General features: G+C 34.1%; 1 long non-coding RNA gene across 1 annotated transcript in view; it reads right to left on the bottom strand.

Moving 5' to 3' along the window:
- LOC110256465 overlaps nt 13,481-27,606 on the bottom strand; it is a 39,292-nt gene continuing 25,166 nt past the window's right edge. The window contains exons 3-4 of the long non-coding RNA XR_002338011.1: nt 26,684-26,864; nt 13,481-15,362 (exon numbers count right to left, since the gene is read on the bottom strand). This is a non-coding gene — a long non-coding RNA (uncharacterized LOC110256465). The remainder of the gene's footprint in view (nt 15,363-26,683; nt 26,865-27,606) is intronic.

Raw genomic sequence — 27,606 nt, 5'->3', positions numbered from 1 at the left:
GGTCACAAACACAATTCAGCCTTGCTCTTTGACATTTTACAGCAAAGGATTACCTTCCTCCAATTTCCATTAACATTTCCTCATTTCTGTCTGAGATCTCATAAGAATGGCATTTACAGTTCATATTTCTACCAACATCCAATTCACAGCCACTTAGGTATTCTTTAAAACTAAGTTTTTTTTTTTTCTCTATAGCTCTTCTGATATCTTACCAGAACTGTTTTCCATGGTCCATTCATGGCAATATAGACATTTTTTTAGCATGTACTTCAAAACTCTTCCAGCATCTTTTCTTAGCTAGTTTCAAAACCTCTTCCACATTTTTAGGTATTTGTTACTGCAGCACCACCACTTCTCAGTACCAATACCTTTATTAGTAAAGGTTTTCCAGAGTAACAGGACAATTAGGATAAATAGAGGCATATAAGAGGAGATTTATTATGGAAATTGGCTCAAGCAATTATGGAGGCTGAGATATGCTATAGCCATGCCATGTGCAAGCAGGGACACTAGAATAGCTGGTGGTATAACTCAGGCTGGATCCAAAAGTCTGAGAACCAGGAGCTCCAACATCCAAAGGCAGGTGGATATTTAAGCTTAAGAAGAGAAAGTGAGAATTCACTCTTCTTTCAGATTTTTACTCAGTGAAGGTCCTCTATAAATTAGGTGATGCCTACAATATTGGCAGAGCTATCTTTTTTACTCAGTCTGCTGATTCAAATGCTAATCTCTTTCAGAAACACCTTCTCAAAAACATCCAGAAATAATGTGTTACCAGCTATCTGGCCTTCTCTTAGGCAAGTCAAGTTGACATATAGAGTTAACCACACAATTTGTTACTTCAAAACTGCCCTCTACAAAAATACGATACCTTTTAAAATTGCACCTCACAAAATCAAATACCTCGGAATACACCTGACCAAGGAGGTAAAGGACCTATATGTCGAGAACTATAAAACTTTAATCAAAGAAATCAAAGAAGATGTAAAGAAATGGAAAGATATTCCATGTTCCTGGATTGGAAAAATCAATATTGTGAAAATGGCCATACTACCCAAAGCAATCTACAGATTCAATGCAATCCCTATCAAATTACCCATGACAGTTTTCACAGAACTAGAACAAACAATCCAAACATTTATATGGAACAACAAAAGACCCAGAATCGCCAAAGCAATCCTGAGAAACAAAAACCAAGCAGGAGGCATTACTCTCCCAGACTTCAAGAAATACTACAAAGCCACAGGCATCAAAACAGTGTGGTACTGGTATCAAAACAGACAGGCAGACCAAAGGAACAGAATAGAGAATCCGGAAATAAACCCTGCCACCTATGGTCAATTAATCTTTGACAAGGGAGGCAAGAACATAAAATGGGACAAAGAAAGTCTATTCAGCAAGCATTGCTGGGAAACCTGGACAGCTGCATGCAAAGCAATGAAACTAGAACACACCCTCACACCATGCACAAAAATAAACTCCAAATGGCTGAAAGACTTAAAGATACGACAGGACACCATCAAACTCCTAGAAGAAAACATAGGCAAAACACTCTCTGACATCAACCTCATGAATATTTTCTCAGGTCAGTCTCCCAAAGCAATAGGAATTAGAGCAAAAATAAACCCATGGGACCTCATCAAACTGAAAAGCTTTTGCACAGCAAAGAAAACCAAAAAGAAAACAAAAAGACAACTTTCGGAATGGGAGAAAATAGCTTCAAATGATGCAACTGGCAAGGCCTTAATCTCTAGAATATATAAACAACTTATACAACCCAATAGCAAAAAAGCCAATCAAGCAATGGAAAAATGGGCAAAAGACCTGAATAGACATTTCTCCAAAGAAGACATACAGATGGCCAACAAACACATGAAAAAATGCTCAACATCGCTGATTATAAGAGAAATGCAAATCAAAACTACCATGAGATACCACCTCACACCAGTCAGAATGGCCATCATTAATAAGTCCACAAATAACAAGTGCTAGAGGGGCTGTGGAGAAAAGGGAACCCTCCTGCACTGCTGGTGGGAATGTAAACTGGTATAGCCACTATGGAGAACAGTTTGGAGATACCTTAGAAATCTATACATAGAACTTCCATATGACCCTGCAATCCCACTCTTGGGCATCTATCCGGACAAAACTCTACTTAAAAGAGACACGTGCACCTGCATGTTCATTGCAGCACTGTTCACAATAGCCAGGACATGGAAACAACCCAAATGTCCATCGACAGATGATTGGATTTGGAAGAGGTGGTATATATACACAATGGAATACTACTCAGCCATAAAAAAGAATGACACAATGCCATTTGAAGCAACATGGATGGAACTAAAGAATCTCATACTGAGTGAAGTGAGCCAGAAAGACAAAGACAAATACCATATGATACCACTTATAATTGGAATCTAATATCCAGCACAAATGAATATCTCCTCAGAAAAGAAAATCATGGACTTGGAGAAGAGACTTGTGGCTTCATGATGGGAGGGGGATGGAGTGGGAGAGATAGGGAGCTTGGGGTTATCAGACACAACTTGGAATAGATTTACAAGGAGATCCTGCTGAGTAGCATTGAGAACTTTGTCTAGATACTCATGTTGCAACAGAACAAAGGGTGGGGGAAAAAAAAAACTGCCCTCTATCACCAACCAGCAGTTTACCATTGCTCTACCCTTCCTCACTAAATTTTTGCCATCATTCTTGATCCTTGACATTTTATTCTACATCATATTTTTCCCTATGCTTTGCCTGGTAGAACTAAACCTGAACTTAAAGAGAGCAAGTGGGATGTCTATTCCTGGTGAGAAAATGTCTAAACTAGGAGTAAATCCCAAATGAATCTCTTCCCACACACTGTGTGATTATATTACCAAGATCACTGGAAAGTCCATATCATTACAAAGGTCATGCTGACAACTAAGAATATTTGTTCCAACACAGATACAAAAATATCATTAGTAATCTCCAAATCAAATGGGCTTTTTTCCTTCATAATCTAGAAACCAAATATAGATAATGGAAGGGAAAATACATTATTAGCAATAGTATTAAGTCAGGAAAACTATTTCTTACTGATTTTCCTACTTCTAACATGAGAGTGTGAGCACTCATGTGGACAGTGCAACAGATGTGCCATATAAATGGGCATTCTGCCTTATTTTTCTGAATATATGCATATGCACACATATGCAAGTGTTTGTCATGCATGCATTATTCATTACCAAAATTTAATAATTTTAAAATATCTACAAATTATTGAATTATTACTATGAAATCTTTAAATAATCCTCAAAATTTTTTTTAAATCTTAAAACAAAATTTATATAACAGAGAAAATATAAATTAAATATTATAAATCTTAAAGACAATGCTAATATTTATCATGAGAATAATGTTTACATATTGTATTTAAAGACAGAATATGGCTTCTGAACATTCTAATGGTTATTCACAAATTTTAAACATCTCATAAGGTAACTCTTGGCCTTTATGATTCAGGTAATTTTTCTTTACCTTAACATTTTGGTTTGAACATTTATGCTTGGCTCTAATTTGAACTCCTTCATACCTATAATTGACTCATGAGAGCTCCAGGGAGAATTACACTTATTTTTAAATAATTTTACTTAGGGGAAAATCACAATTTTATAAATTGAGTCCAAAAACACCCTTTTCTTGCTTTCATGTAGAAATCCATAGAGAAGTTTTTGCAAAGTTGCCAAACTTGCCCAGTTTATTGATCAAATAAAATCACAATACTATGGCTGATAACTGAAGTATAAAGGACTAGGACTAAAGGACTAAGACTATACAAACAACATCTCTATAGTTATATCTGATTTCTTGGCTCTGGATCCAATCAGGAAAATATGGTACTCTTGGGAAGTCCATTTTATTATCTGTAGTCTTGTAACTTGCATTGGGTACATTATTATTAAAACAAAAACAAAAACAAAAAACAAAACTAGAAGAGTTTATACACTGGCTAAGCCATGATCACTGCTTGGGGAAATTAACTGTTTAACTCAGACTATAATTGGCCATCTATTGTTGAAGAGAGGTCTACAGAGCCTGAGTCAGCTATGCAGGCTAAGGCTGTTGAAAGAATCGCTTGACTACATACTCAGTTTTCCATTTCACATTTTAAGTTACATACTGTATGAGGAATGAAGAACAGGTTTTATTATTCTTATTATCGATAATGGATATCCATAAAGTTATTCAATCATGGTAGAATATCTATGTTTCAAATATGTGTGTTCACGCATGTCTGTGAAGATGTTGCTGTGGTGGCAGGAGTTTATTTTTTAATACTATTTATCATTTACTTGTTCAATTTTGAATAGTCTGAAAACACCAACTAAAAAAATATTAAGCAAGCCATTTAAGAAAATAAATATTTGGCACAGCTTGCCCTGAATTCTGGTTCAGGTTCAAAGAATAAATGCTCCAAGAGTAAACATTTGGAGCAGATATAAGTTTTTTGTTTGTTTTTTGGTGTCCTTTTTTTTTTTTTTTTTTTTTTTTTTTTTTTGCTTTTTAGGGCTGCACCTGTGGCATATGGAGGTTCCCAGGCTAGGGAATGATCTACAGCTGCTGGCCTATGCAACAGCCACAGCAACACCAGATCTGGGCTGTGTCTGCAAGCTACACCATAGCTCCCGGCAATGTCAGATCCTTAACCCACTGAGCGAGGCCAGGGATTGAACCCACAACCTCATGGTTCCTAGTTGAATTTGTTTCTGCTGTGTTATATCTGAGTTATATCTGAACTCCCTAGATATAAGTTTTTATTATCCAATATACACTATGAGAATCTGAAACTCCTAGCAGAAAAAAAGATTTTTTTGTGATGACAAAGACTTTAAAAAAAAAAAATCCTCCACAGTAAGAACGACGTTAAGGGTGACTCTTAGACCAAAGCTAGGTCATCAACTTTGCGTTTTGAAAGCCGAGAAGAAATACTGTTGAAATAAATTAAATTAGCAGGTTACCAAAAATAAATTTTCAAATTATTCATTATCTTCATTAACAAATCTTTGATGAATAAATTACAATGATATAAACACTTGTTTATAACACTTAACATGTATGAAGAAAGGAATTAAATGCTACACATAAATAAAATCATTTAATTTTCATTAAAAGTTTTCATTATTGTTGTTATAAAGAATTAAGAAAAAGTACCTATATTCTTGATTTCCCTACTTCTAACTTGAGATAGTAAGCACACTTGTGGACAACAGAAGCCAATCGGCTATTCCATATAAATGGATATTTTGCTTCATTTTTCTGATTATATGTCAAATATCTATCAGAGAGCGCAGGGAAATAATAATTATGAATAAGTTATCTGAATAAATGAATGAAAGGAACAAAAACAGAAGCATTTTAGATATTACTTTTAAGCATACTTAAAAATAATGCTTGTATCATTTTATTTGAAGAAGTGATTCTGTGTAACTGTAAAGCAGCCATTGCCCACCTACGCTGGCATTTTCCACATGTAGTGACGGTCCTCCCACATTTACCAAGAGGCAACCGTAAGGGGAATAAATAGGAACCTGAAGGTGGATAATGACATTTCATGACAAATTATTTTGATGGTCTCATTCATTATTATATCCAGTCTCTGCAATCATGCCAATCCTTAATAAAATTTCATTTTCTTTCACAATTCAGATAATGTGAGATTTCTTAAAAAAAGATTTACTTAATTGGAAAGTTTATAGCAATATATAACAATGGAAGAAAAGATATAGGTGCTTTGGTATTTTTATTCCTCAGAAAATATCTAAGAATACAGATGTCACTTAAAAAGTTTTAAAGGGCATTGTTTATATGACAAAGAATTTTCAATATTAATATCTCATATTTAGGTTAATTTAGGCTCAGAATGATAGTTATAAAAGTTTAGAGATTATAAGTTTTTTTATATAATTTAGCTGATATAGTTCAATTATCCTTCATCTTTTTGTGACACTACATACTTTTTGTTTGCCTGTATTTTGAAATTTAAGCTCATACTAGCTATTCAGAAAAATAATATGGAAGGGAAAATAATGAACTTATGGAAATATTGATTTTGGACAGACTGAAAGAATAAAATGATCTCTTGTTATAATTGCATATGATAAATCAGTCTGTCAGACTTAATAACATGCTTTATCCCTTTGAATTAAAACTATTACATTCATGTTTCAAGTACTTTTAAAGATGAAATCTTATATGGATAGGTGGAAAAATTATATTATCATTGCATTTCATTCTTAATAGTATTTTGTATTATTTCAAAAGCTAAAAGTTCAGCTCTGATTTGAAATTTATACTGCAAATCATTTCATAGAGTTTAAAACACTGACTTTCTGGTAAAATGTAAAACCAACCTTCAAAATGTCGGAAATATTGTATGCATAAAGATGTCATGTGCTTTCACAATTTTATTAATTAAAAACATTTCTTAAATTGTTCCAAAATACTGATGGGATATTTGATCTCTATCTTAAAAGAAGATGAATGTCAATAGGTGGCATTTTGAAAAAAATGGGTATACACTCATTCTTTTAGAGGGTTGAATAGTGAAAGAGATGAGGGGAAAAAAAATGAAAAGAGTACAACTTCGATCCAAATTTAGCAGTAATAGGAAAAACTAACTTTACTTAAGGTTATATACACAGATTATTAAGACATAATAAAATTGCTGCATACATTTAATAGGATTATTCAAAAGCAATGAATTAGAGAAGCGTATTTCAAACATGAATAATATAGGGTATTTCAATAATATTGGATATTTTTAATTTCTGAAATTCTCTTTAAATTAAATGCAGCTTCCTCAAGTCTACAGCTTCCAATTTCCAAATGCTAAATTAGGAAACTAAAGTCCTATTTCATGTAATTGGCTTTCAAATGAAAGCTGTAACTAAAATTAGGAAGTTTTGCACTTATACCTGATTTAAATAGTAGCAACAACAAATGTACATGGCCCTAGCACTAAAATACAAGAGTCATGTGCATGAGGACTCACCTGACTTCAAGATTCTTTTTGAAAACCCTATAGTAAGATTCATTCCATATATTCTATATTGTTCCATTTTTATTATCATACTCTTATGCCTTTAATGAATCACTCACTTTAAAAGAAACACTTTTTTTTTTTCTGATAAAGACATGCACAAGGAAGATATACAAATGGCCAAAAAGCACACGAAAAAATGCTCAACATCATTGATTATTACAGAAATGCAAACCCAAATTACCATGAGATACCACCTCACACCAGTCAGAATGGCCTTCATTATTAAGTCCAAAAACAACAAATGCTGGAGGGGGTGTGGAGCAAAGGGAACCCTCCTGCACTGTTGGTGGGAATGTAGGCTGGTGCAACCACTGTGGAGAACAGTATGGAGGTACCTTAGAAATCTTTACATAGAACTACCATATGACCCAGCAGTCCCACTCTTGGGCATCTATCCAGACAAAACTCTACTTAAAAGAGACACATAAACCTGCATGTTCATTGCAGCACTATTCACAATAGCGAAGATATGGAAATAACCCAAATGTCCATTAACAGAGGATTGGATTAGGCAGATGTGGTATATATACACAATGGAATACTACTCAGCCATAAAAAGAACAAAATAATGCCATTTGCAGCAACATGCATGCAACTAGAGACTCTCATCCTGAGTGAAGTAAGTCAGAAGGAAAAAGACAAGTACCATATTATATCACTTACATCTGGAATCTAATATATGGCACAAACGAACCTTTCCACAGAAAAGAAAATCATGGACTTGCAGAATAGACTTGTGGTTGCCAAGGGGTAGAGGGACACATCTTCCAAGTTTTCTTTGATAGTCAAGCAACATGTTTTATTCCTGATTTTTGCTGTCAATCTAACCACCCCCTATGCCTACTGTTTAAAATATAAAACTCTACTGATTATCAACAGCTTAAAACATACCATAATTTGGAGTTGTAGAAAGGTAAATGGATCATAGTTTGACAAGTAATAATTAAAAATCATCTAAAAGAGAAAGAAGTACTGAGGAAACATGCCAATACATATTTCTCAATGACTAATATGCATAAACATCCACTAGACAGGAAGAGAAATATACATGTAAATTATTATTTCATATACCCATTCTCTAGTTCTCTTGAAGTTAGATTTCTCTTTATATTTTCATAAGGAAATATGGCTTCACAATATATTTAGGGTATAAGACAAAGTTCTTTTGATGACTTAGAAGGCCCTGGCTTGGTGCTCCCTCTACTTCTCACCTTCCACTACTCTTCCCCTTGCTCACTGATTAACTCTGGCCACACTGTGTCTGAATATTCCTCAAAGCTGCTAACAATTCTCCCCATCTGTGCTTTTATACGTCCTCTTCCCTGAACCTGGACAGCCACATGATTCACTCCTGCACCACTTTCAAAAATGTTTAAATGTAACTTCAGTATTTCTATTAAAAAAAGAGTTAATTTGGAAGAAGATATAACAAAATCATTTACAAAATACTTATTTGATAGCGGTAACGTAGGAATTTTAGTGTGCTTATTGAGAGCTTGTTCTCTTGCCACTTCCCTCTACAGTGTGATAGCACAGAAAGGATCTGGAGGCCTGCCATTTGCAAGAGGTGGCAGACCTATAAATTACTCTTAATTATCAAAAATAGAATGCAAAAAGTGACTTTCACACTCCTCAGTATAAAACTTACCATCAGACTTCCTCTTACATCTATAATTCACTCTCTTGATTTTAGAGTTCTCAAAGTGCCTGATTTCCTTGGCTTACCTGTTTCTCTCTCCCTGTTACTCATTATCCCTATTATTCTTCTCCCACTGACTCTTCAATTGGCATATTTCCACACTCCCTATTATGCTTACAAATAATCTCACTGAAATCTCAGCTCACCAAAGAGCACTTGTTACATCAAGGATGGAACTGATATTAGATTCATTTTCGATAGGCAAAATTCAAGTGTTTTAGGAGAAATGTATCCTCACTTCCGGATGCTGCTCAATGGTTAAGTGTATAGCCACATTATTGACATCAGTTATTACCTGTCTGAGCGAGAAAACAGTTTACAACATGATGAGAGAATGAAAAAAAAAAAGTTTTGAGTGAACCAATCATTAACTGAAATATCCAGTACCTCTTGCGTCAAAGTGCTAACAATCTACAATCTAACAGAAATAGTGTTTCAAAATCAAATGCTGATTATCTAGGGGTATTTTTTTAGCACAATATCAAAAACCTGTACAATCTTTGTGACTGCAGGAATCACAAAGGCCCAGTTAGCAGCAAAGCTATGAAATTAAAAGATAGCTTCTGCCGTGGCAGAACAGGATTGGCAGCGTCTTTGGAGTGTTGGGACATGAGCACGATCCCCAGCCTGGCACAGTGGATTAAGGACCTGGCTTTGCTGAATCTGTGGCTTATTTAGAGGCTGTGGATCAGATATGATCCCTGGCCTGGGAGTTCCATATGGCATCACTTGCTGCCCCCCCCAAAAGAAAATAAATTAAAAGATAAAAAATATAAAAACACTGCATAATTAAATTTCGATGTCTCATTCTTGACTCTTTACTATTTCATTTTGATCCATTTTTTTTTTACTTACATATTTTAATAACAGGGTAAACTGGATATACCTGTGAAATGATGATTTGAATTTGAAATGAAAAACACACCCACCAAACACCTTGGTAGAACAACTAACTATCAAAGAGAAAGATGCCTAACACCTCCTCACTCAACTACCTCCTGCCAAGAGAAGTAGGGCTCCCTGCCTGCTTAGATAACAGGCTGGCACATCAAGTACAGGCACTTTTGCGGAGTGGGTGGTAGTGAAGGAGCACAGCAGGGGTGGCAGGGGTGGTGGGAAGGATTCTTGATAGACAGGCAATTGTACAAAAAGGTCAAGAGAGCAGTTGTTGATCCAACACTGAACGTACCTTCATAATGCCTGAGTTAGTGGCAGAAGGTAGACTGCAGAGCTCTGGCAAATTAATTTTATTTTTTTCTACACAGTACATTTGTAAAATTACGTAAAAGTAAACTTTGTTTCACAGATGCCTGTTGCCTAATATTGAATTTGGTTTCCATGCTCAAAGACAGAATTTACCCCTTCACTGAACCTTTACTTTCAAAGTTAAGTAACCATTTTTTATAGTTTGAGTGTCACTTGAGATTTAAAATACAATTATTTTCCTATCAAGGAAGAAAAGGTGACATCATGGTGAAATTATTCTAGCACTTAAATATCTAAAAAACCAACCTACCAGACCAATTCCAGCAGTCCCTTTCTCAATCACATAAGTAGAGAGATACATTATTCTTTTTCTGGTTACCATGAGGGAGTCTGGAAATTACACCACTATCTTAGGCAAAATCTAAGATCATTCTTATGTCTCATCAATCAGGCAATGGTAATTTACAGGCATCTTCTTTATAGTAAATCAAATTTTGACAATTAAAAAATGATTTTTCAAAGGAAATTTTGAAATGTATAATTCTAAAAAATGATGTATTTACAAAAAATGACATAAAAATGAATCTGCAACTGAATATAAGTGGCTTAAAAATTGGCTTCCTTAATTTCTCAATTTTTAAATTACAATTTCTTATAAAGTTTAAACAATATATAATAAAATTAAACTTATATACCCTATCTAAATAAGACTAAGCCTATAAAAACTATACAGAAAACAGTACAATATCCAATATGAAAAAATAATTTGGTGATATTTTGATGATAAATAATTATGGTTTCCTCTCTTTATCTGAAGTTTTCTATTTTTTTTTTTTTCTGCATCCATAGTATTCAGCCGTTTCCAGGCCAGGGATCGAACCCACACCACAGCAGTGACTCAAGCCACAGAAGTGAAAATGCTCAGTAATCTGCTGAGCCACCACAGAATGCCAAAAGTTCTCTAATTTTTAATAAGGCATATTTTTCATAAGATCAGTGAAATTTCCAGTGTAATAATTAATTAAATAGTGACACTGACAATGCTATTGGGTAGCTGTGTTTACCATTCCCACCAAATATTTTTAGATTTTTTCTTAATGATTATTTAGGAAAATATAATGATTCTGAGCATGTTTCTGTTCCTGAAGACAGTCTGCTTATTTCCTCCTCTGAGAAAGCTTATGACAGGAAAACTCAGGTATAATTAGAACAAATACTAGTGCAAATCCTAATGGACATAAGCATTCACTGTAACCAATGCCCTTCAAAATTCTGATTAAAAACCATTTAGGAAATTAGATTGTGAAACAGCTTTTTTAAAAAAATTATCCCTTCCACTTTAAATCCACTTTAAATATTTTGTTACTATAACAAAATAATGAAGCTTTTTTAAGTTTCTTCTAAATCCAATGCTATAGTAACATGTAACATTCTATCCAAATGAAGTAGATGCATCTCTACTTATTTCTATAATATCAAAGAAAACATTTTAAAAACAATCTTTAAAAGTAAAATTGAAATTATATTTTTATGGACACGGAATTAATAATCTCACAAAGTATTAGAATCAGGAGTACAGTAGGAGCTCCTGAGAGTATTGAGAAATAACAGAACAATCAGAAAGCAAGGTGCCTGAAATGCAGCCTGTGACTAGGCATGGTGTGGAGCTGTGGATTTTTCTTTCTTCTTTTAATTATATAAATTGGTATGTGGTTACATGTTCACTATGCCAATTTTATTATATTTTATTTTGCTTTTAAAAAAATTAACTTTATTGGAGGATAACTGACTTATAAGGTTGTGTTAGTTTCCGATGTATTTCAACTCAGGCTATATCATCTAGGAAAAGGTAGGTAGTCACATTGTGCCTCAGTTTCCTTATCTATACATGCATATAACAATAACAGTATCTAACTCACAAGGCATTATAAAATTCACATGCTTAATATCAGTAAGTTTGTATAGAATGAGTAGTTTTGGCCACTCCTTTCCTTTCCAACTAAGAACTTTAGAAAAACAGTAGAGCCTATTTGGTTTTTTATTTTATAAATAGTCACAATGCAGTAAAGTGGATATTCTACATAATCACCTTTCTTTTAAAAAAGTAATTTCATGATTTTTCAACATGTGAATTAATCACTAAAAATCATAAACATAAAAAATCTTTTGTTTTATATAATTTGATAGCAATATATAATCTTAAAATATAGTATCCCCAACAAAGAACCTCAGTACACTTCTTTTATTGATTTTTAAATTCCTTCAAAAAAAAGAAAATAATTTATCAGAATATCTACAATTAATGAACCACTTTAAAACTCATCCATTTCGGTCATTCAAATTACTTAACAGCACCATCAATATATTATTATTGCAAGCCAGTAATTCTATTTGTTAATACTGGAAATTTATTAAGTAACTTTATTTCCAAGAATATTACCAAATTATATAACAATAGTTTAGTTTTCAAATCCAGATACTAAAGGAATATGTTATTTTTTTGAAATAATTAACTCTTATTTTTCTTAGTAAATCAAATAAATTATATCTCATAGAAAACAATAAAAAGGGATATAGCGGTGGGCACTATTTCTATTTAAACCTTAAATGTATGACAGAGGCCTAGAACTAGTTGCTATTAGAAATGGAGAAACACTACAAAAAAGTAAACATAGAAGTTTGATAATGTGCTATCTTTTCTCTGGTGCTTCAGAACTTAAGTATTGTGCAAACTGACGCATGTCCTTTGGAATGCTGACAAAGTAATCTCAAGGTAAGGGAAATAAATCTTGTGTCTGTTTTTTTTTATTTCTTTTTTTTTTTTGCTTTTTAGGGCTACATCCGCAGCATATGGAGGTTCCAAGGCCAGGGGTTGAATTGGAGCTACAGCTGCTGGCCTACACCACAGCCACAGCAACATGGGATCAAGCCTTGTCTGAGACCTACAACACAGCTCAGGGCAGCACTGGATCCTTAACCCCCTGAGCAAGGCCAGGGATCGAACCTGCATCATCATGGATGCTAGTCAGATTTGTTAACCACTAAGCCACGATGGGAACTCTATGTCTCTTTTTAAAGCTACTTGATTATGGGAATTTAAATTTCCTTAGTGAGAACACATTTTCTCTCCCTTTGTTTATATTCTTTGAAACTCCTACATATGCTGAAATATTCTCTGTAAAGCACGTAGGACCCACACCTCCAAAAAAGGCTAAAATGTACAGAAACATTGTGCAATTGTATAATACACATAAATATATATATTTGAAAATTATTAGCAGTAGGATAATTATAACTAATAGAAATATTTAGCCTTCTATTCTTACTGATCGAAAAGTCTGCTATGTCTGTACATTTTGAAAAGTAGAAAATGTAAATGTTTTCTCTACAAAAGTACACTGTCTCCCAGAATAAAACTGGATTTTTGTACCAATAAACCATAAAAAAATTAATTTACAACAGCATAATGTATTTACCTTGAAATTTTTATTTTCACCTCTTTGTAAGTAGATGGTTTTCTTTTCTATAAACAACAATTTACTAACTGAAGAAAGAATGCATCTAAGCATCATTACTATTATTTGAAACACTCCTGATCAAGAAAATAAATTGGGAAATTAGCTATTTTATCAATATTACTTTTTCAACATTCATATGAAAATTTTATAGATATATTTCTGGCCTGGAATTCCCCAAATAAGATAAAATCTCTCATATATCCAGTAAATCATCTTTAGAAGTGGACATGGTTTTAAAGAGTTGAAAGGGTAAATTATAGTGTATAGCAGAATCTCTGATTAAGGAACATGATCTCTGAGAACTGACCAAAGTGGTCATAAAGGCTCATTTTAAGGTCTTAGTGGATGAGATTTATGTCACTTTTATTCATCAAGCTATTCATTCATATATTCATATATCGATTCTTTCAACAAATATTCATGGTGGTTCTACAGTATGACATGCACTGCTTTAGTGCAGGGAATAGATGAGGCAAAAAACAATCACTAATTAATCACTAAATTAATAATCACTAATTTTAGATGGTAATATGATTTATTTTAAACATGAAACTGTGTAAATAAGACACATGTCCCACTGTGTAAATGTGACAAGACTATTAGACATTGAGGTCAAGACTTAACCACTCAAGGAAATGGCATTTGAGCTGGGGCCTGAGTAAAAGGAGAGAGCATACAAAAGATCTGATGGAAGAATGTCCCTGGCAGAAGGGCAATGTAATCAGGTAGGAAGATTCCTAAAGTATTTGTGGAACACAAAGAAAATCTGGATTACTGAGATTGGTGTAGGATGTGGTTAGTATAGGAAATTACTGGTAAGCAGTTTGGAGGGATTTTTGCTAGGGTAAAACTATTTCAAAAGGTCTCCAAAAGTTAACTTTAATTAAGCCTGTCATTTACAAAACACTGTCCTAAGGGCTTGACCCACATTAAAATGTTTCTCAAAAATCCCTGTTAAAAGGTACTATTATTATTTCTGGGTGAAGAAATGGAGGTTTTGAAAGATTAAGAAATTTCCCCCAAAGTTGCACAACTCATAAAAATGGTCAGGGTATGAATGCCATAGTCTGTGTTCAAATCCTATGCTCTTTTTAAGTTGAACAAATATATGTGAAGAAGAGTTTATTACAAAGAGGTAGAAGCAAGGTTCTATGCACTGAATATTTGTGTCCTCCCCAAAATTCATATGTTGAATTCCTAATCCCCAATGTGGTTTTATTTGGTGGTGGGCCCATGAGAGATAATTAAATCATGACTATGAAGATATTTTAAAGGGATTAATGCCCTTATGAGAAAATATGTAAGACAGATTATTTCTATCTTGCTTGGCCATGTAAGGTTATAGTGAGAAGGCCTATCTATGAACTAGGAAGCAAGGCTTTCACCAGACACCTAATATTAACTTGGACTTCTCAACCTCCAGAATTTTGAGAAAAATGCATTGTTTATTTGACCTAGTCTCTGTCATTTTGTTATAGCAGCCCAGACTAAGACACAGGAATACAAGTCACAGTAATACAAGTCGAGCTACGGTAGTGTTTGGCATGAAGTCACATTATATTTTGGAAGAAATACTCGTAGGACTGTTAGACTATTGTAATAATTTTGGCTTATAAGATGAATAGAGTATTCAAGTTTATTGTCATCTCTTGGGCTTAAGCAATCAGATATGTGGTAATTCTATTAACCCAGTAGGGGAAGATGCAGGGTCAGTTTTATTTCAGAAATGTTAAATTTCAGGTACTTTTTAGATATCTTAGTGGAGATCACAAGTCAGCAATGGACAGAGGACCCTAGATATAATCGGCATATTGACGGAGATGAAACTCGTGGCAGTAGAAACGGTCACCTGGAAAGAGAATAGATGAAATAAGAATTCAGTCTTGGAGTTCCTGTCGTGGCTCAGTGGTTAATGAATCCGACTAGGAACAATGAGGTTGCGGGTTCGGTCCCTGGCCTTGCTCAGTGGGTTCAGGATCCGGCGCTGCCGTGAGCTGTGGAGTAGGTTGCAGACGCGGCTTGGATCCTGAGTTGTTGTGGCTCTGGCATAGGCCGGTGGCTTCAGCTCCAATTGGACCCCTAACCTGGGAACCTCCACATGCAGTGGGAGCGGCTCAAGAAATGGCAAAAAGACAAAAAGACAAAAAACAAACAAACAAACAAAAAAGAATTCAGCCTCAACCAAGAAATACTTAGAGATTATTCTGAAAGGGAGTATCCAATAAAGGAGACTAAAAGGTTTGGGAGCTGGAAGCCAATCAACAAAGTATGATATTACCAAAAACAAAGAAAGAAAGAAAGTGTTTAAGAAGGAGCGGTGCTCTAAGAAGTCTGCCTGAAACTGGAATAAGATATAATAGAAAAAAGCCATGATAATGTTGGTTTGATTGTCAGGAGGTGTTTCAGTCTGCAGGAGAGGATTAAAGACAGTATAGAATAATACATGGACAGAATGGGTGATGGAAGGCAAAAACAGGGTTTATAAATGCTTGTTATAAATGTCAACATATCTTGGTGGCTAAAGGAAAAGTAAATTTGATGGAATGTAAAGTTGAAAAAATATTTAAAAGGAATACAAAAATATATTGGATGCCGGTGCCATTAATTCAGTACAGAAGGGGAAATTAGTGACTGAGCAGACACATAACACATGCTGGAAAGAAGTCCTTTAGTAATCAGTTCTTACAAATCAATTAAAAAAACAGCAGCCAACCCAAAAGTAGTAAAAGACAGAAATAGTCATTACATAAGAAAAATTATTCAAAAGCCTTATAATATGAAGTGCTTAACCTCGAACATAATTAAAGACATATGCATTTAAGAAATTTTATCTTGTCATGTAAGCACTATTCACAATATGAAGATGTGGAAACAAACTACATATCCATCAATGGATAAATGGATAAAAAGACTGTGATATGTATATATGTTAATAATATATATTCATCCTTATAAAAAGAATAAAATCCTGCAAGATGTGACAGACAACATGGATGAACCTTGAGCACATCATGCTAAGAAAAATAAGCCAGTCGCAAAAGGACAAACACTGCACACTTCCACTTGTGAGAGGTATCTAAAATAGTCAGTCTCATAGGATCCGAGAATAATGGTAGTTTGGGGCCTTTGAAGATGGGGAGATGGGAAACTGCTAATCAGTGGAAAAAGTTTTGATTATGCAAATGAACAAGTTCTATAGATTTGATGAACAACATTGAATATAGTTAAAAAGCAGATCGCACTTTGAGTGCGTTTTTTTAAATTTTTTAATTTTTAGTTTTTTTTAAGGGCCGCACCTGCAGCATATGGAAGTTCCAGGGCTAGAGCTTGAATTGGAAATGCTGCTGCTGGCCCACTCCACAGCCACAGCAATGCCAGATCTGAGTAGCATCTGTGACCTACGCCACAGCTCATGGCAACACTAGATCCTTAAGCAACTGAGTGAGGCCAGGAATCGAACCCCCATCCTCATGGATACTAGTTGAGTTTCTTACTGTTGAGCCACAACAAGAACTCCTCATACCAAGTGACTTTACTACAATAAAATATAATTTGAAAAACAGCTACAAAACAGATGGCTTTCTAGAAAAAACAAGGGCAACAAAAAGAGCCATCTGGAAAAAAAGAACACCTTGGGGTTAATTCTTCTAACTTGATGACAGACAGATGGAGGAAAAATGGGTGGATGAATGGATGGAGGGGCTGGATAGACAAATATGAACACAGGCTTCTTACATATTTATGATCATGTTATTCTTAATATGCTGTAGCTACTCCTTTAATAAACTTTATATGGTGATAATTTCCCCATGTCAATCAAAGATTTTTGAGAAGTTAATATTTATGGCTAAATTATATTGCAGCCAATAGATGTACCATGAATTATTTCATGTATTTAAAGTGAAAACTATATTTTGCCAAGTATCATTCCAGGAAGATTATGCAAATCTAAAATTCCACTAGCTTTACACAAATGACTGTTTTACTATAAAAAAAAGCCAAGTGGACGGTTATCATTTTCAATGGGGGATCTAAATTTGGGAGATTGGGACTAAAAAGTAATACCACATTGTTTTTTTAGTTTTAGTTTTTAAATTATTAGGTAAAATATGATTTCAGAATATAATTAGCCATTTTTTCCCTTTTCTCATATTTGTTTTGGAATCACCTTTTCTCATTTTCTTGATAATTTATTGTCTCTCCTTATTTACTACAGACCCAATATTTATTACTAATTAGTTATTTTCATAATTTTTATGATATAATCATGAATATAATAGATTTCAGAAATAATGTTTACATTTTACAGTACTGTTTTATAAAATACATATAATACTGTAAACCATTTATACTATATGTATATCAATATATATTTTAAAATTTGTCTTATGCTTCATTCATCTTTCAACTTTATAAAGTTAGACATAATTTGTTTGATTAACCTATTCATTCTTAGCTCACTGAAAATATTTCATGACAAATCATTTTGCCTAGATTATCTCATTTATAAATTTAGGAATTTAACTGCATAAATTAACAAGGTGAGCTTCATTACAGAAAAAAAATTCCACAAGGACTAATAATTTTTAAAGAGTGAGTAGCAAAGAAAAAATATCCTCTTTCATATTTACATAAAGAACTATAGTTTTTTTCACAAAGTTCCAGTCTTTCCTGAAAAAGTACATATGTGACAAGAAAAGTAAGCTGAATCAAAGAAATTAAGGACAAAATGATAATGATATAAGCAGGATTTAGAGATAATAGGTGAGAGAAAGAGATTTAAGAGAGAGAGACCAAACAATTAAGAGGAGTCAAGTACCCATTAACAATGTGCCATTTGAAATGTAAGGGCTGTGGTGAAATGGAAATATTCCCCAGGGTCTATGAAATGAAATCAGAACACAGGCTATCTGATGTAGGCACATAACATCTGGACATGCTCCAGTGAAAGTTTAAACTTCTTTGAATTCTCATTTGTCTGGCAATATTGACTGGTTTCACTGCCATTTTAATAAGGCAATTGGAACGACTCTTTTCAATGACCTTCCCCACAATGTGCATGAGGTATTACTGCATCTGAGCACTGACAGGGCATTTTAAGTGAATTTGGACCCTGTCTTTGATAAATATGTAAATATCCTATGATTTCTGACTACTGTACACACGCATTATTCTCAAGTATGTGTGACTTTGAATCAAGTCCCTCTGCAATTAATCTAATGTAGTAACACTGTCCATAAACTCACTGACTTTTAGTGAAAGTCTAGCCCCTAATAAAAATGGAATAAAGTATCATGCTGTCAGTCCAGCATATTTTTCTAATGCACTGCATTTATGTAGTTCCTTAAACACATTTTAATTAATTTTAGTCCATACTAAATCGTTATGGCATGAACTAATGAGACATAAAGGGAAGGAAAAAATAACACTGTTCTAGATAAGGAGCAAAATCTCAACAATATCAAACAGCTTGCCTTATTTCAAATGACTAAAAACAAAAGAATTCAACTGTGAAATTCACGTCCTCTATCATTTAATTTCACCTTCCTTTTTGTTAAAATAATGAATTCACTTGTTTTAGCTCTCCTTAAAACTTAATTATCTTTACAATAATAATAGCCATCATTGTTGTTACTATTATTACTCATATCAAGAACAAATCTAACAGACTATATTTTTATCATAATATACAAAACTCACTATGATCTGTCTCTGGGCTCGGTACAATCTTATTGTTTATCACTCCCACAGGCTTCCTAGTCATACTTGATTCTTCAGCTGTATTGAGTAACTGGTCATACTGCTTCATATTTCTTTGTGCTTACACAGGCTGCTATTTCCTTCATAATAAACAATCTCCTTCAAACTGCTTTAACTCTAAATGTTAATAATTAAACATGTCCTCTAATAGAAAATCTCAGTGATCTCTCATAACAAATTCTGAATCTGGATCACTACCCTATCTGCATAGCATTTTATTGAGAATTTAAAAATTCTTTATTTTAAATTAAAAAAAAATAAAAACAAAATAAAATCTTTATTTTAACCACAGCTGTATTCATCAACTTAATAAATCTTAAGTTTCATGACTCCTTCCTTGGAATGGAAAACTTTCAGTCGATCCTAGCAATATGTTCTCACAGTATTTTTAAATAAAATCCAAGGAGAAGAACAACTTTTTTAACTGAGCCCATTATTCTGTATACTGCTTTTCCTCTTGAAGAATTGGCCAATTCTTATCTTAAGAGCCATGAAACTAATAACTGCTAATACACAGAGTAGTCCACAGGGTTAACCACTGTCACATGGAAATTAAAACTGGCACTCCAGACTTTCTAGGGTACTAGGACATAAAGATTCTAGGTGTTGAATAGAAGAAAGAAGTGAAGAAAGGAGCCAGGTACTTAGATTTCCCATGAAGACATTGGATGATTCCTAAACTTTGAAAGACATGAGGGACAAACCCAAGTAAAAAGTGAACAACGACAACAACAAAAGGTAAAGCAAAATTTTCAGCAGTCATATATTCCTGTAGAAATAATAACTGAAGTTCAAGATAGTGGGAATTCCCATCATGGCTCAGTGGTTAACGAACCCAACTAGTAGCCATGAGGTTGCCAGTTGGATACCTGGCCTCACTCAGTGGGTTAGGGATCTGGCATTGCCATGAGCTGTGGTGTAGGTTGCAGACGTGGCTCGGATCCCACATTGCTGTGGCATACGCTGGCAGCTACAGCTCCGATTTGACCCCTAGCCTGGGAACCTCCATGTGCCATAGGTGTGGCCCAAAAAAGACAAAAAGACAAAAAAAAAAATTAGTTCAAGATTGCAAAATGAAGGTGGTCCTCAATATAAACATACAAGTAAACAAATAAATAAAAAAAAAATAAACACTAAAACTCAATTGAGATCCCATAGGGTTACATTTAAGAAGTACAAAGAACCAGAGATAAGCCAAACTTTCTGAAAACTCCAATCCAAAAAGTCCTTGGAATGAGGTGACCCACTCCTCTGCTACTTAGAGGAATACAAGATTGGGAAAATACTTCAACCTAAGTTTTATGAGATATATATTTTTCATACCGCCTAGCATTCAATCAAGAATTTTTCGAGTTACCAGGCATGCCGCATAGAAGACCAAGGCATGAAACAGACTCAAAGACAGTGTCATTATAAAGAATAGACTTAAACATAACAGTAGTTAAATTATTCAAAATAGCAGAACTGGAGAATTTAATCAGTGGCTAGAAATCAACAGGAAAAAAACTGGAATTCTAGAACTGAAAAATATATAAAATAGTTGAAGACACATTTAACACAAGAATGATCACATCAGGAGTTCTCCTGAGATGCAGTGGGTTAAGGATCTGCCATTATTAACGCATAGGCCAGAGGTGCTACTGTGGGCACAGGTTCTATCTCTAGCTTGGGAACTTGCACATACCACAGGTGCAGCAAAAAAAAAAAAAAAAAAAAAAAAAAAAACAGTTATATCAGATAAGAATTATATTGCAATATACTAAAAGTTGAACAAACAAAAAATAACTGGAGATAAGTACAGAGAAAGAGAAAAAAAAAAAAAAGAATGAATCTACAGTAGAGAGTATAAGTTCTAGTTACAATTGCGGAAAACTGGAACATAACTCCACTGGGCTGCTTATAAACATGAAGTAAATTCTTTAGAACTACTCCACCAATGTAAAGATTCCTATAAAAGAAAGTCCATCCTTCTCTAATGCATTTCTTATTATTTTATAAAGGGAACATGCCTTAGTCCCACTGCTTAAACCTGATCATTAGTGGCTTATATAATGAATCCATTCCAGCATTCCCACTTGTCCAAATCATTCGACCTCTTATTTAACAGTCTATGAAGACATGCAGTAAAATGGTTAGGGCAAGATCTCAGGAGCCAGACTTTCTGTTTTCAAATTTTTACTGAGCATCTACCACCTCCATAATTTCAAGGAACTTAATAACTTCTGTGTATCTCAACTTTCTCCCCAGTATAAAAAAAAAAATAATAAAGTACATTTCATAGAGTTTTGAGTTAAAGAAAATAAGCTAACACCTGCAAAGTAGTTAGAATGAATGCTTTTATGTACTAAGTACTCAATAAATCTGTATTATTGTTTTATTATTCTTATTACTATTATCATATTTTAGCTCCATTATCAAGGACAAAGTTTATAATCTAAATATAATAACAGTAAAGGCATATACAGTAAAATTACAGCTAGGTACTTTTCTAATACTTTGCTATATTAACATATTTAAGACTCATAACAACTCCGAGATGGATAACCCAACTATCCCTTTCCACAGTTCATGGCAATGAGAATAATGGTGAGCAGAAGAGTAGCAAACAGTGAGAAACAGATCTCGTGATATGTTTGTACAGATAAAGACAATGTAATGGAGTTACCTAGATAACAAAAGAACATAACAGTGTTTGGAAATAAAAATGCACTGATAACAAGGAAGAACTGGTATAAAACTGTAGAGTGATTCATTGAAATGCTGTAGATTGATTAATTTTCCAGTAATGCTCTTGGAAGGCCATTTTCCATTTCATGAATTTTTGACACTTGCATAGTTATATACAAATACAATAAAGATATGTTAGAGGCAACAGACATAAGTATGGAGGAGACACCAAGTAAATTTTCACATGGAGTTTAGAAATGTAAACAATAAGAAAAAATAAATGTAAATCTTTATATCACAATTTTAGCCGTCAAAACAATAACATTCTAACAAATGTGCAGAATGACTGAATCCACTGTTGGGTGGGCAGATGCTTCTCATCTCATGAGAGCCCATTTGAAGTATCTTGCTACAACTTTGCAGAGATGTCAAGCCAGTAACATGAAATTGGTCATGGGAGAGAACTTACATACATAAGATGGAAAGGGTAAAATCCAATCAATTTTATATTTGAAATTAGGTTATGAAACATTTATCAGTAGAATACTGGATGCAACTCTTTGATGATTTGGGAAATATGAGGCTATATTTACTCTGAGTGTCTTCAGCAGTAACATGAAGTAAAATAAATACAAATAGGACTTTATTATATAATTCTAATGTAGGATGTATATGATAATTTTTTAAACTGTTTTGAAGGTTCAGTAGCTATGTAAAATATTATCACTGTTAAAACACTGTTTTCACTCTAAACAAAATTTATTTACCTTAGGAATTTGGTTAAACATAAGGGAGAAAGGCTGAGGGGAACATTCCTGGCTTGGTTTAGGCCATGTATTTGTAGTTTAAAGTTTTTGTGTGATAGTTTTACATTCAAATTTTAAAATATGCCCTTATTAATCCATTTAATTCTCTGTTAAGGGAATTCAACTATGTAAAAAAGTCAATAAACACAGCTTGAAAGTGTTCCTGAATGTTTAAAAATTAAAATTAAAACTTAAATATTATGTACAGTATCTTCAATTTTTCACAGCTTTAGCTAATTCCATTCCTGTGTGTGACTTTGTTGATTCTTGTTATATTCAAAATAGGGAAGCTAAATTCTCTCTAAAAGAATACCTATTTCTGCAGTAGAATGTAAAGTTTGCATGCACTGTTGGAAATACAGCAATTATTCTCAGGCAAATTAACTGAGGATTCAGGTATGCAGCACTGGCCTGTTCGTCTTGGGAAATTAAGAAGTCCTGACTAAGGTTCAGGGAGTTAAGTCAATCTGGGGCAATATTTTAGTCTCATAGAACAACTTAAGACCTAAGAGAGTAGAGACAAAGAAGACATTCATGTCTAGAACTCATAAGCTTATAAAAAACTCACCCTTGGAGTTCCCATTGTGGCTCAGTGGTTAACAAATCCGACTAGGAACCATGAGGTTGTGGGTTCGATCCCTGGCCTCGCTCAATGGGTTAAGGATCTGGCATTGCCGTGAGCTGTGGTGTGGGTCACAGACGCGGCTCGGATACCGCGTTCCTGTGGCTCTGGTGTAGGCCGGCAGCTATAGCTCCGATTAGACCCCTAGCCTGGGAACCTCCACATGCCAGGGGATCGGCCCTAGAAAAGGCAAAAAGACGAAAAAACAAACAAACAAAAAACCAAAAAACTCACCCTTTACTTATTAATGACCTCATTTCACCCAAATCTTAGATGATAACCCTTGCATTAAGATGTGTCATAACTGTGTGGCTATATGGAACAAATGGTGCCCAAGTGATTTTAGAGTATTAATACCTTTGCCAAAAGAAAAAGTGTATGGCATCAAAGGTGCACTGAACTTTTATTCAGGGAGTTCATTCCTGGAAGACAGATTACTCAAAAGAATTATAAGGCCAAGTCATGATGGTTTTGGAGAATAGCCTAGTCTGAAATTAATCATTTAAGAAAACCAGAAATGCTATTTAGTGTGATAGGGCAAGGGTTCATATTAATATCAATATGTACAAGGTATGAGTATTATCCAAAGAAAGGTTGTTTGCAGCAATATATAGAGAAGCAATTGATTGTGACCTCATGATGAAATATTAATATAATGCTGAGTGGTATTAAAGGGAAGAGCTTTGTTACTATATTCAAAAGACAACCATACAAATCTTACAAAATTACATAGCAAAAAAAGAATTTAAGAAGTACATCTGGTTACTAATGTCCTGAAAAACATAAATGAGTAATTGACAAATAGTTTACCTGAATATAATCTAGGATATATACATATATATTACTAATAATTTACATTAATAATACAAAATAAAACTATATAGAATGAATAAAAGTAATTTTTTTTTCTCAGTAATGCACTTTCAACTTTCCTGGGATTAAGACTACTTTTCTGTGAAAACATTGCTTTTGTCTCATTATAAGAAAAGGGAGTATTTAATGCCATAAAAATTAGAAATTAATCTTTGAGCAGATCATTGCATAAATGAATACTATAAAAGAATTTGTAAAATAATTTTTGAAGTGTAGCTACATGAAGGTTTTAGCCTGTGTTTTAGTTTTTAAGAAAACTGCCAATTCAATTCAGCAGTAGTCTAATCTTACTTTCAGTATCTCTCTATAAACACACTCTTTTTCTTCCAATTATCTTCCTATCACATGAAATGATGAGCTTTACAATAAATTTGTTTAGCTGATGATATATATTTCATTTTCAAGAGAAATCTGCATGGTTTAAACTGAATAGTTTTCAATTTCCTCATCTCTCAGAAAAACAAATGAGGCTCTCTACTTCCAGTGAGCAAAGTTACAATATGGAAATATTGCACGTAATGCAGTTAAATATATCAATAGTTAAACAAAATTCTACTGATTGGATGAAACAATTAGTTGGACAAAAAGTAAGTAAAAATTCCTTTATACTTAAGACATTCCAGTTATTTCTTGCCTTAAAAACTCCCAATTTAACTGAATGTGATTAACAGATTTAAAATAAAAATCACTGTTGTGTTATGGGGGAAGATTTGTTCTCTTTTCTGACAATGTTATTTCTCCCTGTTCAAGAATAAAGTCTTTATACTTCAGAGGAAGTAAGAAGGGTGTACACAGGTTCTGAAAACGACTAATATTTCTTAGGTCTCTATCAAATAGAGACCTAGAAATGAAGGTGCCTAGGCCGAGAATGTAGATATGCATAAAACCATGGCCAGCCAGGGTGGCCTGAGGCCTTGACCACAACTCTTTCCAAAGATAGCAGTGCACTGGTTGGGCACTAAGACTGGTATGAGAAGGGCAGATTTTCCTTGAGGCTAGCCAGACAAAGTCTATCCTTAGGCCTGAAACATCACATAAAATTTTTTAAGTAGGAGCTAGATTCCTCAGTATCCAAAGTCATTGAGTCCAAGACAAATTTTATTAATGTTATACACATTACCTATAGAAATATCTGTTTCCTCAATTTCAACATTAAAGAAAAAAAACCTAAAGCCTTCCCATGTTTTCTTAGTTTGTTTTTTCATTTTTGTATTTTCAAGTTCTTTTGTTTTTTGTTTCTTACAGGGCATGCACTAAGCCATGCTGTATTACTAAGGAGTTGTATTACTACTAGAAGATTCTCACCCATATCTAAAACCACATCCAAATGTTATCTGAGGAGTAATTAATGACCTCGGTAGAAAAAGCTAAGTGGAATTTTGTGTTGCCAAAATGCCTTTACCATATATCGTTTAATTGTAGTTACTCAACAAGTAAAATTTGAAGTAATTCAGACAGGCAGAAAAAAACAAACTGTAGTATAGGACTTGATGGCTGGAAGCAATATGATATCAAGTAATTTCTACTGTAAAATAAGATACATATGAAAGGAATATGAAAGGCAGCAGAATATGCCACCCTGAAATTCCACTTTGGCATTAATTTTTTTTTAAGTGCCACACTGGATGCATATCGAAATTCCCAGGCTAGGGGGTCCAATTGGAACAGTAGGTGCCAGCCTATGGCACAGCCACAACAACAAGCGACCCCAGCCACGTCTGTAACCTACACCAAAGCTCATAGCAATGCAGGACCCTTAATACACTGAGCAAGGCCAGGGATCGAACCCACGTCCTCACGGATACTAGCAGGGTTTATTAACCACTGAGCCACAAGAGGAACTCCCAAAAGCTTTTTTCCTTTTTTGCTTTTTAGGGCCACACTTGTGGCCCATGGAAAATCCCAGGCTAAGGGTCAAGTGGGAGCTGCAGCTACCTGCCTACACCACAGTCACAGCAGCATGGATCTGAGCCATGTCTGGGAAGTACACCACAGCTCATGGCAATGCCAGATTCTTAACCCACTGAGCGAGGCCAGGGATAGAATCTGTATCCTCACAGATACTAGTTGGATTCATTTTTGCTGCACCACCATGGGAAACCCCCCCCCCACAAAAAGATTATTTTTATCTCAAGGTAAATGAAAAAAACAGCAGACACAGAAAACTTTCTGTTTCCCCATATACCCTTTCTCTACCAGGAAGAGCAAGATGACTCTTAATCACCAGAAACAACTCAAGACAGAACTAGAGGAATCTACATAGCAGAGTTTTTAACTAGTCCTTACTTTCCACAAGTTTTCCCTATATTTGCCTTCCCTTGATTTGTTGTCCTAGAAACCAAAGTCCTTTGCCCTCTGCCTTTTTGCTTCTCTAAATACATATTATTCTTAAGCCGAGATGCTATATAAACCAAGTTCTAAGCACCGTTTTCAGTTACTTACCGCTAGGTACTTCCATGTGCTTGAAGATGCACACAGAGGTTAATAAACAACTTTTTAATTTTTTTCTCAGTCCTGTTAATCTGTCTTTTGTCAATCTTTTTCAATTTCCAGGGCAGCCAATGAGTCAAAGATGGGTAGAGGGAAAAAAGATTTTCCACTTCTAAATATACAATAGTATATTCTACAAAAACAAAATAAAATAACGTATTATACAACAAGCCAAGTTATGCAGCAGTAAAACATTAACCCTGAAATCTCTACGGCATAACACTATTAAATTCTATTTTTTGGTTCATTTTCAGGGTGTATCCATAAGTCTCATGTGTCAATATACCAATTTCAGAGTTCTTCAAGGCAGAGGAAAAGAAATCTGAGGGGTCACACACTAGGTTTTAAATGCTTTTGTCTGAGAATAACACACTTATTTTCAATGTCCAAAGGATAGAAGTGATCACATGGCTCTAAATCTAAAAGGACTGGAGAATCAGGGAAGAGGAAATTAATGGAAATTTGGCAGCAGTAAACGTCTCTGCCATCTATCTGTTTGTATTGGTCTAAATTTTTTTTAATACCAAGACATTATTGAATAATTCACTCATTTATTTTAAATTAAATTACATAACACCATTCATTAAACAAAAGGAAGAAGCATTATAGAATTACAAAAGCAAACATTTATTTTAGAGTTATAACATGATTGGGAATTCCAGATATAAAACAGAGACTGAGAAGGTTTTGGTAACATAGTTATTTTATGAAACTACACAAAGTTTTGTTATACCTGCTATTTAAATTCTTTTAAAATTTCTAGAGCATATCAGGTTTGCATTTATCTCCCAGCAGTCATTTCAATGAGATGTTCATGTTTGTATAGGCCAGAGTGGTGAAAAGAGTTGGATATCAAAGCTTTATAATGCAGAATA

Source organism: Sus scrofa, chromosome 13, assembly GCF_000003025.6.
Source record: "Sus scrofa isolate TJ Tabasco breed Duroc chromosome 13, Sscrofa11.1, whole genome shotgun sequence".
NCBI classification, from domain to species: Eukaryota; Metazoa; Chordata; class Mammalia; order Artiodactyla; family Suidae; genus Sus; species Sus scrofa.
This window is presented reverse-complemented; position numbering and strand designations above follow the sequence as displayed.